The sequence below is a fragment of the Passer domesticus genome, chromosome 2 (assembly GCF_036417665.1).
Source record: "Passer domesticus isolate bPasDom1 chromosome 2, bPasDom1.hap1, whole genome shotgun sequence".
NCBI lineage: Eukaryota > Metazoa > Chordata > Aves > Passeriformes > Passeridae > Passer > Passer domesticus.
In genome coordinates this window covers 85,282,941-85,299,593 of record NC_087475.1, presented here as the reverse complement: position 1 = coordinate 85,299,593, position 16,653 = coordinate 85,282,941, and the positions used below count along the sequence as shown (strand labels likewise).

The 16,653-nt window shown below is 35.4% G+C and overlaps 1 protein-coding gene across 3 annotated transcripts in view; it reads right to left on the bottom strand.

Moving 5' to 3' along the window:
• The window catches only part of TENM4 (teneurin transmembrane protein 4), a 1,559,611-nt gene that overhangs the window by 1,124,705 nt on the left and 418,253 nt on the right, over window positions 1–16,653 (bottom strand). The gene's annotated exons all lie outside the window — the stretch shown is intronic.

The window sequence follows — 16,653 nt, the reverse complement described above, 5'->3', positions numbered from 1 at the left end:
CATAAATGGAAACTCAACAAATACATCATACAATAAATGTCAAGTCTCAGGCTGCTTTTTAGCAGCAAGACAGGCTGAGGGCACAAGTGCAATGAAATCTGTGCACAACAGAGATGTGCTGAGGACTTGTCTAGGTTCCAGTCTCTCTGCTGAGATTCTATTGCCTGCCCTTGACTGTTTGATTTCTATAAAACATAAAAATGTTTTCTACAAAACATAAAAATGGTCCAGGAAGCAGTTGTTTCAGAGACGGTGAAGCCACAGAGGATGTAAGTAACAAACAAACTGAGGGAAAAGACACATAAGGCAATTTGATCAAAAGTACAAGCTTGCTTTGAAGGAATCTGAAGAGATATGGTAGCAGGGGAATACAGAGCCACAGCTGAAGTGACACTGAGGATCCCTCCAAGTGATGCACTGGAGGCAGAACAAGCTCTAAGGATTAAGTTAGTTGCAAAAAGGCAAATGAGGAAACCATACACAAACACACATACAAAAAAAAAAAAAAAAAAAAAAAAGGAAGAAGAAAGAAAGTCAGAGCTACTTACTAGGCATAAATCAATGTCTCGAAAGGTCTGCTGGGCTTCCTGGGATGGGGGAATCAAGAGCTTCTTTCCCTCAGGTTATTGCTGCAAAATGGCTGGAGTCTCAACCTTTACAGGGTGGCAAATTCCCATTTTCTGAGTCTTCTGCCTGAGCTCTTAAATTCCAATAAATCAAGAAAATTGACATTTCTAAAAATACCTCTTTTACCTATCCTGAGATAATTACAGCCCAGGAGTATTCGAAACATACATGAAGCTTTCTGAAGCCCTTGGGGTATGATTCATCTCATAATAACTACCCCTCTTTCCTGTCTCATCCCAGCTAATCATCAAAAATCTCCCAGTTTCTCCGCCTCCCTACACTTCACCCCTCTTCCCTTCCCTGTAAAGGATGTCTGTGAAACAAAAAGTTGATAAAAATAAATGGGAAAAAGAGCTTTAAAATCCCCATTGTTCCATTTCTGGTAGAAGATTTTCTCGGTCTTGTAGAGTGAGAGAAAGTATCTCCAAATGCTCCTCTGGCTCTGTTCTCAAACCCATAGCACTGAAACATTTTAGCACAGCTGGTAGTAAATAGAGTAAATGGTAACAAATGAAGTCTTGAAAAAAAAGATAATTTAAAGGATGAAGAAAACTAGCTAGAGTTTTGTTTTGTGGCGGGATGAGTGCTTACACCAATGGGAATCTGTGCAATTAAATACTCCTTAAACTAATTTGGTCTGTACAGGGGCTGAGTTTTTTTCTGAAATTGAAGACTTTCTAAGAAGTAGATGGTATTTTTATTTCTGTTACTTGATAAAAACCTATATCCTTTGTGTTTCAGCACAGAAGAAAAATTCTAAAATATAGGGGCTTGTGTTTGCGGGCAGTCACTGTCTATGCTGCACGTGAGCGTCTTATATCACAAGGGCACCTATGACTGACAGCAAAACATGGATTACATGGATTTTCATGACTACCAGTTCCTCTTGAAAGGTTAATGTATAGAAAGTCATACTATGACTTTTGACTGCTGGCTGGGAACACAGCTGTCCAGCAGCATCAGCAACCAGTTAACATGTATTGCTGTCAATTATTTCAGAGTTGTCCAGTTTATGAAGCAGACTGTAACGCTACCAGCCATGAAGTGTCTCTTGGGTTGTTACCTAATTCTGAAAAAGGAGAAAGAAAGTGCATTTACACCCCAAAAGTGCATGAAGATTAAAGGACAGCCAGCCTTATTTTCAAGATGGCAGTGAATCTCCTTGATATATGTCCTGAACAGGAAATCTAAAGTTGTCTGCTGTGGTGGTTTGATGCTTGTCTCTGAACTTAGTTGCCAGTGGTCATGACAGTAGTAATGCTACTGCATTAGACAAACCATTTATCTCATCCACAATGATGGTAATTTTCCTAAGAAAAGTGAGTTTGTATATAGTCATCAGTTCAGTTGGCTGCAGGAACTTAAGTTATTATTACTGTAATATTAACTAATATCATCCACTCTCTTTAACATCACATATAATAATTACTTTAGTGCTGCACAAAGTTGTTACATTTCTGAATGTTAATCCAAGAACTAACTTTTGTCTTTCCCCTCTCATTCTTATGCTCACCCACATGTTTATGAAGAAGTCTTGGCAAAGAATTTTTCTGAGTTGTTAATTAGATCGCCGTGTACCGAGTATTATTCCTTCATTAGAGTAAATTGCAAGTGTGTTCTTTTCTAGCAGAGAGAGAAAAGTGACTTCAACCCACACTTTCCCATTTGCTCTAGGAGTAGTTTTAAAAACCCACAAGAACCAGGAAGCAGTAACATCGACAGTGCAATGACTTTGTTACAGTTGGACCTGAATAATCAAAAAGCTATTACTGAGTGCAAGCGAAGATTTCCCCAAATCTCTTCAATAGCCCCATGTCAGATGATTTGCTTTGTGTTATCAGTTTAGATGGCCTGACTTTCAACCAGAAGAGTTGAATAATGCCACTTCATTAAACTAGGAAGAAGATAGTCCATTCCTGTTTCTGAATTCTCTTGCAAGCCTTTGTGAATAAGTCTGGAAGTAAGACAACAAAGAGAACAGCTCTGAGATGTTGGCATTTAAAGTAACTTCAGAGTAGCTAAAGATGCTGAGTGTAAGTGAGGCTCCTCTTACTGACAGTGGAAAAGACAGTAAACAAATTCCAATTGGTGAAAACATAGATGTGAAAAGGTCTTTAATACAGATTGATTCTTCACTTTCTTTTTTTTTTTTAATAAGCATTCTTTATGACAATGATAATAGTCATCCCAATGACTCATGGGTCTTGGATTGGTTAAACAGGCAGTAATATGCAGAAGACAGTGACATTGGGGGAAAAAGTCCAAAGAAGTTTATATCGATTTTCCTATGAGCCTGGTAATAGGTACTTGAACTTAATAAAGAGTGATACAAAGTTTAGTTTATCCATTCCAAAATTACTCTCCAAGCCTTAATAACATGTAGTTTTGTAAGATCATATACTAATTAAGTAGTTATTTGAAGCTGTTCTAACTTTAACATGTCTTTTCCTTTACATTTTTATGTTCTATCGTTTTACTACAGATAAGGATAATAGCCATTTAGAAAAGAGAATAACAGTAGAGGATCAGGTATAATTAATAAGATTTAATTAGGGCTACCTTGAGCAATCAGAAGGAGTGCCTAGGTCTGCATTCAGAGAACTTTTTGTATGCCTTACACATTCACATGTTAGGTCTACCTCAGCAGGTGAAAACAAAAGGGTAATACTATATGAGTTTGTACAAACTGCCAGGCTCAACTGAAAAGTGCCTAGAGATTTTAAGAGAAAAGCAGTGATATGAACAGATACATTTCAGAGCTACCTCTTCTTTTAGACATTTTAGCTGTGTACAGAGATTAGGGTCTTAGGAAGGAGTTTACAAAGCTCAGGGAGTCACAGAGTGGTTCAGCTCCAGCAACTGCTTTTAAAAAATCTCAGCCAAAATTGTTTCTTTTTCAGCAGGGTTGTGTGCTATGTTCTGTTTACATACTGAAATCACTGATGGAAAAATATTGTTTATTTTGGGCCAGAGTTAAAGCTGTAGCAGTGTGATGAAATATGCATTTCCATCTGGTTGATCAGAATAATCCTCTTACATCTATAATGTATTCAGCATACGCCTTATGATATCTTTAGCCATTAATTCCCCTGACATTAAGAGTTTGAAATTTAAATATGAGGCAGCAAAGTAGTGTATGTGTTGTATTTAGGGACTACAGCTAGTTTTCAGCAATATTTTTTTTTTATCTTTTGGAATTTTCTAGTTTTTTTATTTTTCCTATATAAAAATAATGAACCAAATAACTGAATCCAAAAGACTGACAAAAAACTGATGATAAAACATATTTCATTTCATCGTCCAATTTTGAGACCACCTTTGGAGAAATCCACAGGTTAAAGGCGCTGCCTGCAAGTCTGAAACCAGCGTGTTTCCAGAAAGCTTGTGCTGATAGGACTACAATGCCAAGAAACAATTCATCTCCCCAGTATCTCTCCTTCTAATGTTGAAAGGATTCATCAATAGCAGAATCTCTTTTCCATTGCTACCTTTGTATACCTTGGTGCAGATATATGAAAGAACCTTCCCATCTCACCTCTGCCAAACACTCTTGATAATATCTTTGCCCTCTCACTGCAGGAGCCACCTTCCTTCTTAGGAGATGAACTAACTCTCATTTGACTTTTTAATATTTATTTTAGAGTTGCTGTCATCAACCAGGGCATCACTACTTTGATGATTTATTGAGTCAGTTTTCTTCTCTGCCTTTCCATTTCTTTACTTCATTACAGTCAAACTCTACACATCTCTGAACTCACACCTTTGAACTTGAGTGAGCAGATCTGCCATAATTTCCTCCTCATTTTCCATTTTCTTCTATTCTTCTCATCTCTTTTTCTCCTCTTCTCAGGTTTCCTCTGCTGCCCTGATTATTTTTTTTCCTGTTGCTATCCTTCTTTCCTCTCCCATAACACTTAACACTTTCCAGTGCAAAGGCTACTACTTGCAGGCTAAAATCTAGTGTAACACATTCCTTTGTGACCAAAAAGAATGCAATGGAAATTAATTATAAAAGTCCAACTGGCTCTCACATCCACAGGTTGATGGTATAGTTCTCAGGTTTGTTTCTGAAAATACCACACCTATCACTCAAAAGCCTTTTCCCCAGAAATAATTTGCATTTGTAGTTCAGTTTCTGCATTCATGAGAGTAAGAGTGTCATGTAACAATTATTTGATTTCTTAAAACCTGTGCTGTTCTTGCAATAATTTTGATCACTAGAGGTATTCTCAAGCAGTTTTCAGTTTTAGATCATGTCCTTTACTTGGTCCTGAGAAAAATAAGAAGGTGTATAAGTCATACATAGTTCTTGGTTTGTTTTTTTTTTAATTTGTTTTTGACACAGTGTAAATGTAGCCTTTTGAGATGTTAATAACCGATCTGCTTCTTGCCAGTGGAGACAGGACTGCTGTGAGACCAGCCCAGGAACAAGTTGCAATTCCTCTTTTTAGCCTACCTAAAGCATTGAAAGCATCATCAATAATATCACAACAATAACATGCTTTTTAAGTTAACCTGTGGGTCTCTGCCAGCTGCCTGCTGTGCACTGTGAAAAGAAGTTAGCATTTGCAATAAACATCTATTAAAAAATACACTGTTGGCAGTATTTTATTTTAAACAGAAATAGATAAACCTTATTCATATCCTATCCTGCCTCTGGAAGATAATCATACCTTAAACAATTGCTTTAATGTAGTTCCCAGAATTTCCACTGCAGTGTTCTATGGATTTAGCTAAAGGTCGTATGTGGTAGGTGACCAATTTTCACTGGTCTCTTGGGTAATGGCTTAAGACAGGATTCACTGTGTTGCACTAGAGTAGGTCAGACTTTCAGGGTCGAAGATAATTGCTAGTCTCTTTTGAAAGTGGGGTATTACCAAGGAATTAAACTGGCTTGTGAACATCGATAAGAGACAACATTTTAGTTGTCCACTGTTCCAGTCAAAGCATATTTCTTGCTTATTTAGTACACACTGAACAAACAAAATGGATGTGACATGGAGGGTCAGAAATTCTATAACCCTCCCTCTCAAACAGTATGTCACAATATTTTATTTGCTTAGTATACAAAAGCAACTCAATAATTAAATGCAACTCCCATGTAAAAACACCCACTGAACAAATCCTACTTACTCCTGTGATGGGAAATCAAACTAGACTAAGCTAAATATGACTATTAAAATACCAGACCAAATATTATCTATTGTTATTGTGTCAGTCTTCTCTAAAAAAGCAGACAAGTATATATTTTACATAAGCAAGCAAATTATGATAATAATTTCTGCAGCTTGGATTTTTGTTTATAAAGGCTAAATATTAGGTGCCACTGAGATATTAAAATACATTTTTACCTCTCATTTGCCACTTCTACCCTTTTTTTTCTTATCTTCCCATTTTATGCTATCAATAGGAGCAGAAGTATTACTGAAAAATATTTTAATACAATGTGTTAACTCAGAACAGACACACACATATCTATATAATCTATATCTATATATCTATATCTATATCTATGTCAATATCTATGCATATTCCTTACCAAAATTAACTGCAATTAATTTACTACTTTGTTTGCAAGGGATATTGGGAAATTAGGTTGGATTTTTCTGTTTGCTGTGCTAAGTACATAATTTATTATTTCCTTCATCCAAACTGTCCTTACACTTTTAGCCTGAGTTAAAGTTTTGCAATTTTTTTTCAGTGTTGCAATAATCAACCTCCTTAAAAGATTTTGTGATGCATGCAGTATTCATTAAGTTTCTTTAAATAGATTCTCTCTTCTTCTCTGTGTCAAGCATTTGTGTTTTTCTGATGCTCTTCTGTAGGTTTGCAGGTTAAACTAAAGACATTTAATTAGCATTTTATTCTTTTTGTAAGTAATACTCTCTTCAACCAGTAAAGGTTTTGACATAAAAGAAATACTGCAAAGATGTGTAGTAATACTTTCTTATGATGAAGCAGTGCAATTTTTAACAAGAATAAACATATTTAGGAAAAGAGCTTGGCATGAAATAATTTTTTAAGTACTTAATACTTGGGAACATTAAATACTCAGTGTTGGAACTCTTGATAAACAGAAGACAGGCTTGTGCATCTGAAGTCCAAATTCATATTAAGATTTAATAATTAATCACTAAAAGCCAAATTTTTTATATCTTTTCCACCCTTACTGATATTTTTTGCAATGTAACAATATTCAGCATGAATTAATTTTTTGTTTTCCTGTTGAAATAAGGGGAACACTCAGTTCATAAAATGTATGTTTGTAGTGTTTTACTCAGATTACATTCTGATCTTTTCAGCTAAAAATATAATAAATAACTCAACAAGTCAGATGATCAACATCAGTGAGTTGTAATATTCCCATAAAAAATAAGAAAAACATAGGCAGATGGATTATTTTTTCAACATATTTCTCCAGTCTGCAGCAGTCTGTGAGTTTCTGTGACAAAGTTTGCACTTAGATCATCAATTTTAATAGTCTCTGATGGATGTATCTTCCAAAAATTTTCTAATTCATCTTGAACTTATTTATGTTCTTAGTTTCCGCAGCTGCATAATTTAATTATGCAGCATCCAACAAGTAACTTCATTTGATTTGTTCTTAAATTTCAATAACATTCTAATTTAAATTGTGAATATGAAGAATTCCTTATCAACCTTTCAATATCTTCCATTATATTAATCTTTTATTTTCTCCAGTACTACTGAAAGAGACATTCAGGGGACAGAAAAAAACCCAGAGCACCCTCATCTATGTTCTGAACCTCTCAGGGGCTCCTCGGGAGGATCTGGCAGCTCTCACATTTGAGATATGATACTGAAATTGGTGTGAAGAGTGTAAAAAGCTCTTGAAACCTGCATGTATTGGAAAATCACATGGAGAGAAATAGATGATCTGAAAGAAATAATGTTTCAAGATTTCCTCAGTCTTGAATTTGACAAATCAAAAGTGATTAATGCTATTTGTCAACAACAGAACAAAGACTCTCAAAAGTATCAGAACATACCAGCTGACTGGTGAGCTGAGTCACAACAAGCTGTGTCTCTGAATTAATTATTCCTTTTAAACTTGTCGAAAGAAAGCTAGCAGCAGGATATTTTTTGCAAAATAAACAAGTTTCAGCCTTGCAGTCATTTTTCGCTCAACTGCAGTGGTTTTGCCTTTCAGTCTTGATGTCTAGGTCAATGGAACTTTTCCACAGCAGCAAGTGAGGAGCAGAACAGGAAGGAAGAAATTCCTCCCATTGTTTGAAAAATTTAAAAGGAAAATATTTTTATATTATTTCTGTGAAAGATGCAAACACTTTTCACACACGCACATTGAAAATTGCCTAAATTCATTTTTCATTGGAAGTGTAAAAGAAATCAGTACATCACAGCAGTTCAGACCCTGTCATGGCCTCCCTAAATAAAACACTAAGATCCCTCTATCACAGCTACACAGCTGGGAAAAAGAACTGTTGCGGATCCAGCATGCATTCACAAGAGTTTAACCAGATATTAGTGTTCAGCAAAAGGCTATAGCTGTATTAAGAAATCCTGAGGAAATGCCTGCAACATCAACATAAATTATGATTAATAAAATTCAATTGAAGCCAGAAGCTCAAATAACTTGCAGTTAGATCTGTGACTACAAAGGCCTTCTCCCTTGATTTAAGTCTTAAAACTCCATGTAAATGTCATTTTACTCATGTAAGGTCTCTCTGACATCTTGCTGTGAGCTTCTAAGGAACTTCAAGTTATATAAATAACTTGTTTCACTGGCACCTAATATGTCCTGTCCTTTGATGGCCGGTGTTGATGTCTGGCTTTGCTTTACCAGGCTTGTTTCATGCACTCAGCACTATCTGTATAGAACTTCTGTTCAGTGAATTAAATAAATGCTTGTATCTCAATGGAAACCCTGACAAATATCACAGGAGAGTAGCAGTCTCTAGCATGTGTAAAGCAATGCTAGAGGCAGCTGGCTTTTGACATCTTTTAATTTGTTCTACTCTCAGAATTAGAACTAAACCCCTGGTAAATCTTTTGCTTATTGAAGGAGGCAGCTTGGAAGTTTTCTCTGAAAAATGTCTGAAACATGTCACTTTCAGCATGAAACAGGAAAGCTGAGCAACTGGTCAGCCCTATAATTAAGTTTGAACAATACCAGTCCTGCCTTTATCACCAGGTTATTTTGTTCTGCCTGAAATTTGCCATAAATTCAAAAGCCTCCTGATGTTGCTTCAGTGGTGAGGAGTATGTTTTGTTCTCTTGGAAAATAAGAATTTCTGGTCCAAAAATAGCAGGTCAAACTCCCTGCTAGCATAACTCCATTAATTTCAGGGAACTGCCACTGAAAGAGAAGTTGGCCAAGAAGGTCTAAATGAGAATCTAAATTAGATGTGAGATATCAATGAAGATTTTAAACTTTTTATTTTATTTTTTTTCCCCCAGTACTCTCCAAGGACCAGATGCTCAGCAGGTATAAATTACTATAGTTGCACTAATTTCATGAGCCACGACAATTTGCACAGATTGGTAGCAATATTCTTTCCCAGGAGTGAATAGATGAACACTTGACAATGCTGTCAGAAGAGGTCATATTTTGTTAATGTGAGATGTAGAGAACTGCAGGACAGATAGTGCCACAATGCTCTCAGTTAATAATAGCCTTAAAATAATTTGAAAATGCATTTTACTTCAGGGATATGAAATAGTCTTTTGATTTCCCATAAATGGCCTTTCTAGGTAAGATCAAAATTCTACCTGGTCCAGTATTCTGTCTCAAATGATAATGAAAACTGAAGATGTGGTGAAAAACTGGAAAAAATAGCATAATTTTGTAGCAATCCTTCCCCAGAATTCTTCTATAAACTCAATTGATTTGTGGTCTAGGGAGAGGTCAGGCCAGAGGAGATGCACTGTAAGCCAAAGGAATCATAGTAGTTGCAAGTGAAAAACTCAAGTAATTTTCAGCCTGAATATATAAATTGTTATCTTCATTCAGTCACTGGAAAATTCAGGTTTTATTGCATGTTTTCATCAAAATTGCTTATATTTCTATCATACAGTTTTTCCCAAACACACTTTTGTAACAGAAAAATAACATTTGGCATCAATATGTTATTGAGAGAGCTTGATGAATTTAATGATATTACTGGAGTTCTTAAACCAAGTTAAAATTTAAACCAAGGTATTACAATTATTAAATTACAATTGTTATAATTACAAAAATGATAATGAAGTTATTTCTCTCTATTTCAATGTAATTAAAATGTTTTATGTATTAAACAGTTAGCACACAGTATATCTTAACCTGTTAATTTGAAAAACACCTAAAAAATTTGGTGTAAAAAAAATAAAAGTAAGGAAAAACCCCCTAAATATGGTTGAAAGAAACATGTTTAAAAGAAAGGAAAAAAAGCCCAGTATGTTTAAAAGTGGTAAACTCAAATAATCTATATATGTAGAAGTCTTAATGTTTTCTCTCATGATTTTGGCACCTGGTTTTTATCTTGTAGGCTTGGCCTTTCTAAATTGCGTTTTTACAAATCTTTCAAGTTTGGAAATACAGAATGCACTTTGTAGGTTCTGCTTGGGGTTTAACAGGTAGCAGTGGCCCATATAGAACAGGACTAGAATCTCTCCAGATCAATGAATATCAGACATACATAAGATTTTAATATCTGATAAACACAGGTAACATAACTACAGCTATAATGCACTGAAAAAAATGAACTAGTGAGAGTTTGTTTGGGGTTTTTTGAGGGGGTGGGATTTCTACGTATTTTGGTTTTTAAAATTTTACATGGCAGGCTCACTTTCAACATTCACATTAAATTTACAAAGGTTAAAGAGAAAATGTTGTCTATAAAAAGAAAAACAAAGTCAATAATGGTAGGTGACTTTGAAACAAAACTTGAAAACCAGTGTTGTTCCCAGCTAAGGAGTGTATCACTTTGGAGGGCAGGGAGATAATGTGACTTATGAGAACTAGCTGCCTAAATTAATTATATCAAATCTAATCATTTAGCATTATGCCATTAACATAATGTATTTTTTTCCTTTGAAAATCGATGTAACAGTTATTCATTAGATACAGGGTAGCATTTAATCCAGACTTCCAACAGACTTACTATATCTTTATTTATAAAAAACTCAATAAAACAAGAGAGAAAAAATAATATACAGACCCTCAAATGCTCATAACAAACAAGAGACTAGAAAATTTGTTTACTGTGATTATATTGTTCTAAGAATTGACATCATCAGGGCAGGGCAAGATTTTGAAAGACTACATTAAAAAAAAAGTCATCTCCATCAAGGAAACGACAGTTTGCTTAAAGATATAAACATGGTTGTGAGTTGAAGCAAAGAAGAAAAACATTATTTCTGATGCTCCAAGACATTTGGTGAAGATGCTCACAATGCTGTTCTCTAAGTCTCAATATGCTGTTAAGAAGGTACTTTAGAATTGAGACCTTGCTGTGCTGTTTCAGCTATTTGGGGCTTCATACACTCTTAGGCCAAGTGCCTGGGATTCATTACATAGGTAATATTATAGCTGTAATGCATTACTCTCTCATACAGAAATAAATACCCTCTTGGCAAGTATAATTTTTCTTTGGGCTATTGTTACCATCAGTTACATTTCTATTGAAATGAATGTTCACTCCTGACTGGAAAGATCTTCAGTAGCTCAAGCAAATAAAATGACTTTTATTGGAAGACAGCTAAAAGGAGCAGAGGAATGAATGTGATGTTTGTTCTACCATTATTTGCGTATCTAGGGCTGTATATCATTGTACAAATATGTCATATTTAAGCATGGAAAATATAATTAAAATTGGTTTAATTGAAGAATACAATTATACTTGCTCATGTTCAAAAAGGAAAATAAATAAAAGGAACCATTGTAGAGGCCGCATTGATTTGCACAATGACAGAAGTCATTAACTGAACTCTGGTTAAATGGCACTCATCTGCTTCCAGAAGAAATATGCCTGTGCTGTAGGTCTGTGATATATTTCAAAGTATTTTGTTTTTCATGTGTGATATATAAGAAATACGCATTCTGTTGACTGGTAGCACAATCAGTAGGACATATTTTGACAGCTAAATGGCTAATTTAAATGTAACTTTCTTTTTAGTGCTCTGGAATTTCTATTTTTTTCCCCTGCATGTGTAATATAGCCCTGCTGAAGTCTTTAAACATCTCATGTGGCTTTCCCTTGATGTATCTCTCCCTGCATCTAGATAAGTGTCATCATGTCCATCCACTAAGTGTAAGCTGAACATGCTGCCCTCCTATGATTTATTGTCTCAGGAATTTCTTCAGATTTCATCACATGATAACTGTTGTACCAATTACCGCTGGAATGCAGGGACAGAGCAAATTCAGCTGCCTAGGAACTCTCTCTTGACTGAGAGAATTGAGCATATTTTATGTTTAAATGGCAAAGTCAGTTAAAATGTTTCACTTTGCATTAATTTTTTTTTGGGGGGCAGGGGGAAGATCTAACTCTACAATTTTAGTGGCTAATTAAGGAAAATCTATTACAAGATATTACTGTGCAGTTTTATAGTCCTCATTACTGAATGGTTTCAAAGCACTTTACAACTGCTGGATTGGTTCCTCAGCCAGCACAAACTGCTTTCATGCACAGATTTCATGAAATTATTTTAATGAATTTATAACAACATTTTAACATATTTAAGAAACGATCCTGATGTCACTATTCTTGGTATCATTTTACAGAAAAGTGGAATGAGAAAGAGATTAGAAAGCAAGACTAATTTACCTACTTTGAGGGATTTAATTCCATTTAAGACAAATAAATCTAGTGATAGTCCAGCATGGGACTTAGTTACACACACATAAGTGGGCTTATAATGCCCTAGGATATCAGGCTTCCACAAGGAGCTGGCACAGGAATGACAAGACCAAATAATTATGAATCTCAAAAGTATTAGGTGTGTGTATTAGGATGTGATTTTTACCACAGATGTCTTCTGTAAACTGAGTTGAATTATCCTCTTGATGGCACTGACTAAATTTGATGACTAAATGCATGTCTGGTGCAAATTGGGTTGTCTTAAAGGCTCCCACCCAGCATGCAACTGGCACTCTGCAAAATCTGAATCTCTTGGTCTCTTGGTCATTTCTGACAACTCCAAAAGGAGTGTCTGGACACCTTAAGGCAATTCAGTTGGTCATTTTGCTTTTTGGAACTGATACTTAGCTTATCTGGAGACATCTAATTTAGTATCTGGAGCTGAAGCCCACACTATAATTATATAAATTTAAATATATATAAAATTTATATAATTATCTAAATTTTATATGAAATTTATATAAAATTTATATAATATCTAAATTATATATATTAAATTTATATAATTAAATTTATTATATAAATTTATATAATTATATAAATTTAAATATATAAAATTTATAATTGAGGCACCAAACTTTAGATCACTTTGGAGTTAATGGAAGGTATAATCACTTCTGGGACATGAATCATCTGTCTAACTTTCTATCACAAAACAAGAAGAATCATAAGATCTAATCTCAAGTCATATAAACTGTGCTCCACTTGACTAAAATAGCATCACAAGGCTCCCTGGAAGCTAAGCATGCTGTTGGCATGACCTAGTACTTGACATGCAAACCATACACTAAGAGACAAAGACAACAAAATCCAAGAGAACCTGTAAGGTAAGAACCTGTAATCAAAGATAGCCTATTAAAGCAAATGAAAGGAAACTGAACACAAATACGTGTGGCATCAAAATAGCCAAGAAAATAAAAGCAGAGCTTAAAAATAAAATACAGCCACCTTTAATACAATTAAATAATCCTATACACAGATGTAGAAGTTGCCAGGTGCATTTCACGCCTAAAGTTTGGGGGTTTTTTCTAACTGAAAGCTCATTTTATCGTTTATGAGGTGTAACGTAGTGATATATATTAGTTTTCCCTGAACTTTTGGCTCACCAGATAGTTTGTCAATCTGCACAGGGTGTGATACCTGACAAAGTAAACCATAACACATTACAGAATGCTTGGTCAGAAATGGTGTAACTTTCACAGTGAGTCTCTGAAAGTTCAAACCCTATCTGCTTTTGTACGTTAACCAGGAACTTCCTGAAAAAGATAGATGAATAAAATATTTCTATTTATTCCCAAATTTCTTTATTAATGTGCAGAAGAAAGGTGACACAGTATTGAAAGGAAAAGAGTTACCCAAACCATAAGAAAGAAAATTGTACTAGAATCGGGCAGAGAGGTAAACTTTTTATTGTTGTGATGGCAGCATGACTGATGGGCTGAGGTCAATTGTGACCAATGATGGTGAACTTTGCAAGTGCTGGGTCCAGGTTTTGGGTCACAACAACCCCATGCAGGGCAACAGGCTGGAGTCAGAGTGGTTGGAAAGTGGCCCAGCAGAAAAGGACCTCAGCAGCATGATCCAGTGTGTGCCCAGGTGGCCAAGAAGGCCAAAGGCATCCTGGCCTGTATCAGCAATGGTGTGGCCACTGGGACCAGGGCAGTGATTGTCTTCCTGTACTGGGCACTGGTGAGGCCTCACCTCAGATCCTGCGTCCTGTTCTGGAACCTTCTTGAGTGAGATGGAGTCTGTCCAGAGAAGGGACATGGAGCTAGTGAAGGGTCTGGAGCATGAATATCATGAGGAGCAGCAGAGGCTTTGAGCTGTGCCAGGGGAGGTTTAGACTGGATATCAGGAAAATGTCACTGAAAGGGCTAGAACACACTGCCAAGGCATTGATGGAGCTACATCCCTGGAGGTTTATGTAGTTCTTAGGGACATGGCTTAGTAGTGGACTTGGCAACGCTGGTTTAACAGTTGGACCCAACAATCCTAAAGGGCTTTATAAACCTAAACAATTTTATGATTATATAATAATAATTTAAAGATTTTATCAGCATGTTCTTTTTATACTTTATAGGTAAGTAAAAATTTATTTGAATGTAAAAATAAACATCATCTTGGTTCCATCTTGGGAGCAGAAAGTGAACAGACTTCAATCTTATTAAAGGAGATTAAAATTATATTGAATACACAAAGGAAGATAAACTGTCATTATTATGCAGGTTGCTTAGAATATGTATAAAAAGAGGTACGAAGTTCAAAATTAGTATATGTAAATATCCAGATAAATCTCTTGTTTGGAGCATTCTCATTTCTGTGTTCTGGTAGGTGCTGCTTCCATTTCATTGAGTAAATCTTTTCCCTACTGCAGAAAGCCAGGCTGGGATTTATCTTGTCTAATTTTAAGCATCAGCATTACAGACACCTACATGTGGGACAATCACATGCTGAGGGTGACTGACTAGATGTAGTAATTCACACAAACTGCCGTTTTATTTTTTTACTTTACAGGGAATTTATAGTGATTAGCATGGATAGTAGCTGCCTAAATTTCATCTCATAAATCTCACCCTAAGTACTGACAAAGACAGTCACCACAGTACATACATAATACCCAATTTATGGAAAACATCAAAAGCACTGAAATGAAAAGCTATAGGTGTTTCTATATTGAAAATAGGTCTATGGATGGCTTAACCAGTGCATGGTGTGCCACAGTGTTAAACTGAATAAAGCTATCAGCTTGTGCTTTTATTTGTGCATTATGTTGTTTTTAGTGTTTTCATGGCATACAGAAAAAAAAATCAGGAGAAACTCCTAAAACCCAAGAACAAGCAATCCCTGATGAAACTGCCAGCATTCAGAGGATGGTATCAACTATATAAGAAGAACCCAGAAAAATTTAAAGCACACAGGGATAGTGCTTCAATACCCAATATCCAGTGTTTGATCAGCAGAGCCAGTCTAGTAAGGAGGACTATAATGATTCAAGCTTGTTATAAGCCAATAACAGTCCAGAATTATCCTCTCTACAAACATTTTTTTTATCTTGGGTTCTGACTTCCTAAGCACCATCCTCTTCTGAGTTTGACTCCTTTATGTTTTTCCTGTCATTAGTAGCACAGCAATGATGCAGGGTACATTTACAAAGAAGTTTGCTCTTCTCCTTGTTCTTTGCGAAGGATTGACAGCATTACAAAGAGAAAGCAATTAATGTAGGAAAAGAAAACTGTGTTTTCCTTAGCTATCCAACACTTACAAAATTATATTATATAAAACTAAGATAAGTGAGAAAATATATTTTCAGAGGAAAAGCCAAGAAAATGGAAAATCCCTACTTTATTGTTAGGGAAAAAAGAAATCAAGTAAGAAAACAGGTCAGTGCAGGCCAGAAGGAAATTCCCTCAAGCATGGTACTTCATTATTTTCAGTTTAATATTTTAGTAGGGTGTTTTTTTTTTTTTTTCTTTTATTCTAACTACAAAACATGTAAACTTCTGCAACAATTGAAATAAAATTATTAAGAAAGTATGGAAATTGTGAAGATGTGCTTTCCCAGCTGCACAGTATTTTCTAAATTAATGAAATTTATTTCAGGTTCTTGGTATGCTTACTATAGAAATTCTCAATAATGGCAATTGCTTTCATTACTTCAAGTATCTTCAAGGCTTTATAGTTATTGGGATGGTACATTAGGCTGGTTTCAGAGTTTTCAGACTTTTTGTCCCTGGCCATTTGGGGATACCAAGCCAACAAGCATTATTGAAATCAAAAAGCATGAAAATGAGGAGTCTGATAGGTGGTATGTCCTCAAAATTCCCAGAGTTGTCAGGCACATGACAACATTCTGGCAAAGACATCAAAAAAAGGCCCTCAGAAAATATAGACTCTGGAAGGCCTGGTTACCTGGATCAAAGTCTTGAGAAACTAAAAACCAACCACCTCATTATTCTGACAGGAAGGTGAACAACCTTGAGGAACTCAACCTGTAATTCAGTCAAGGTTTTGTCAAGCTCAAAATATTAAGTGCAAGCGTTTAGAGGTAATGAAATGGATGGGTTTTGATAGAACTTGATTTGTTAAGAAAAATTCTGATCTTAAGGACTGGGAGCTTTATAATACTTCAATGTTTTTAATTATGCAA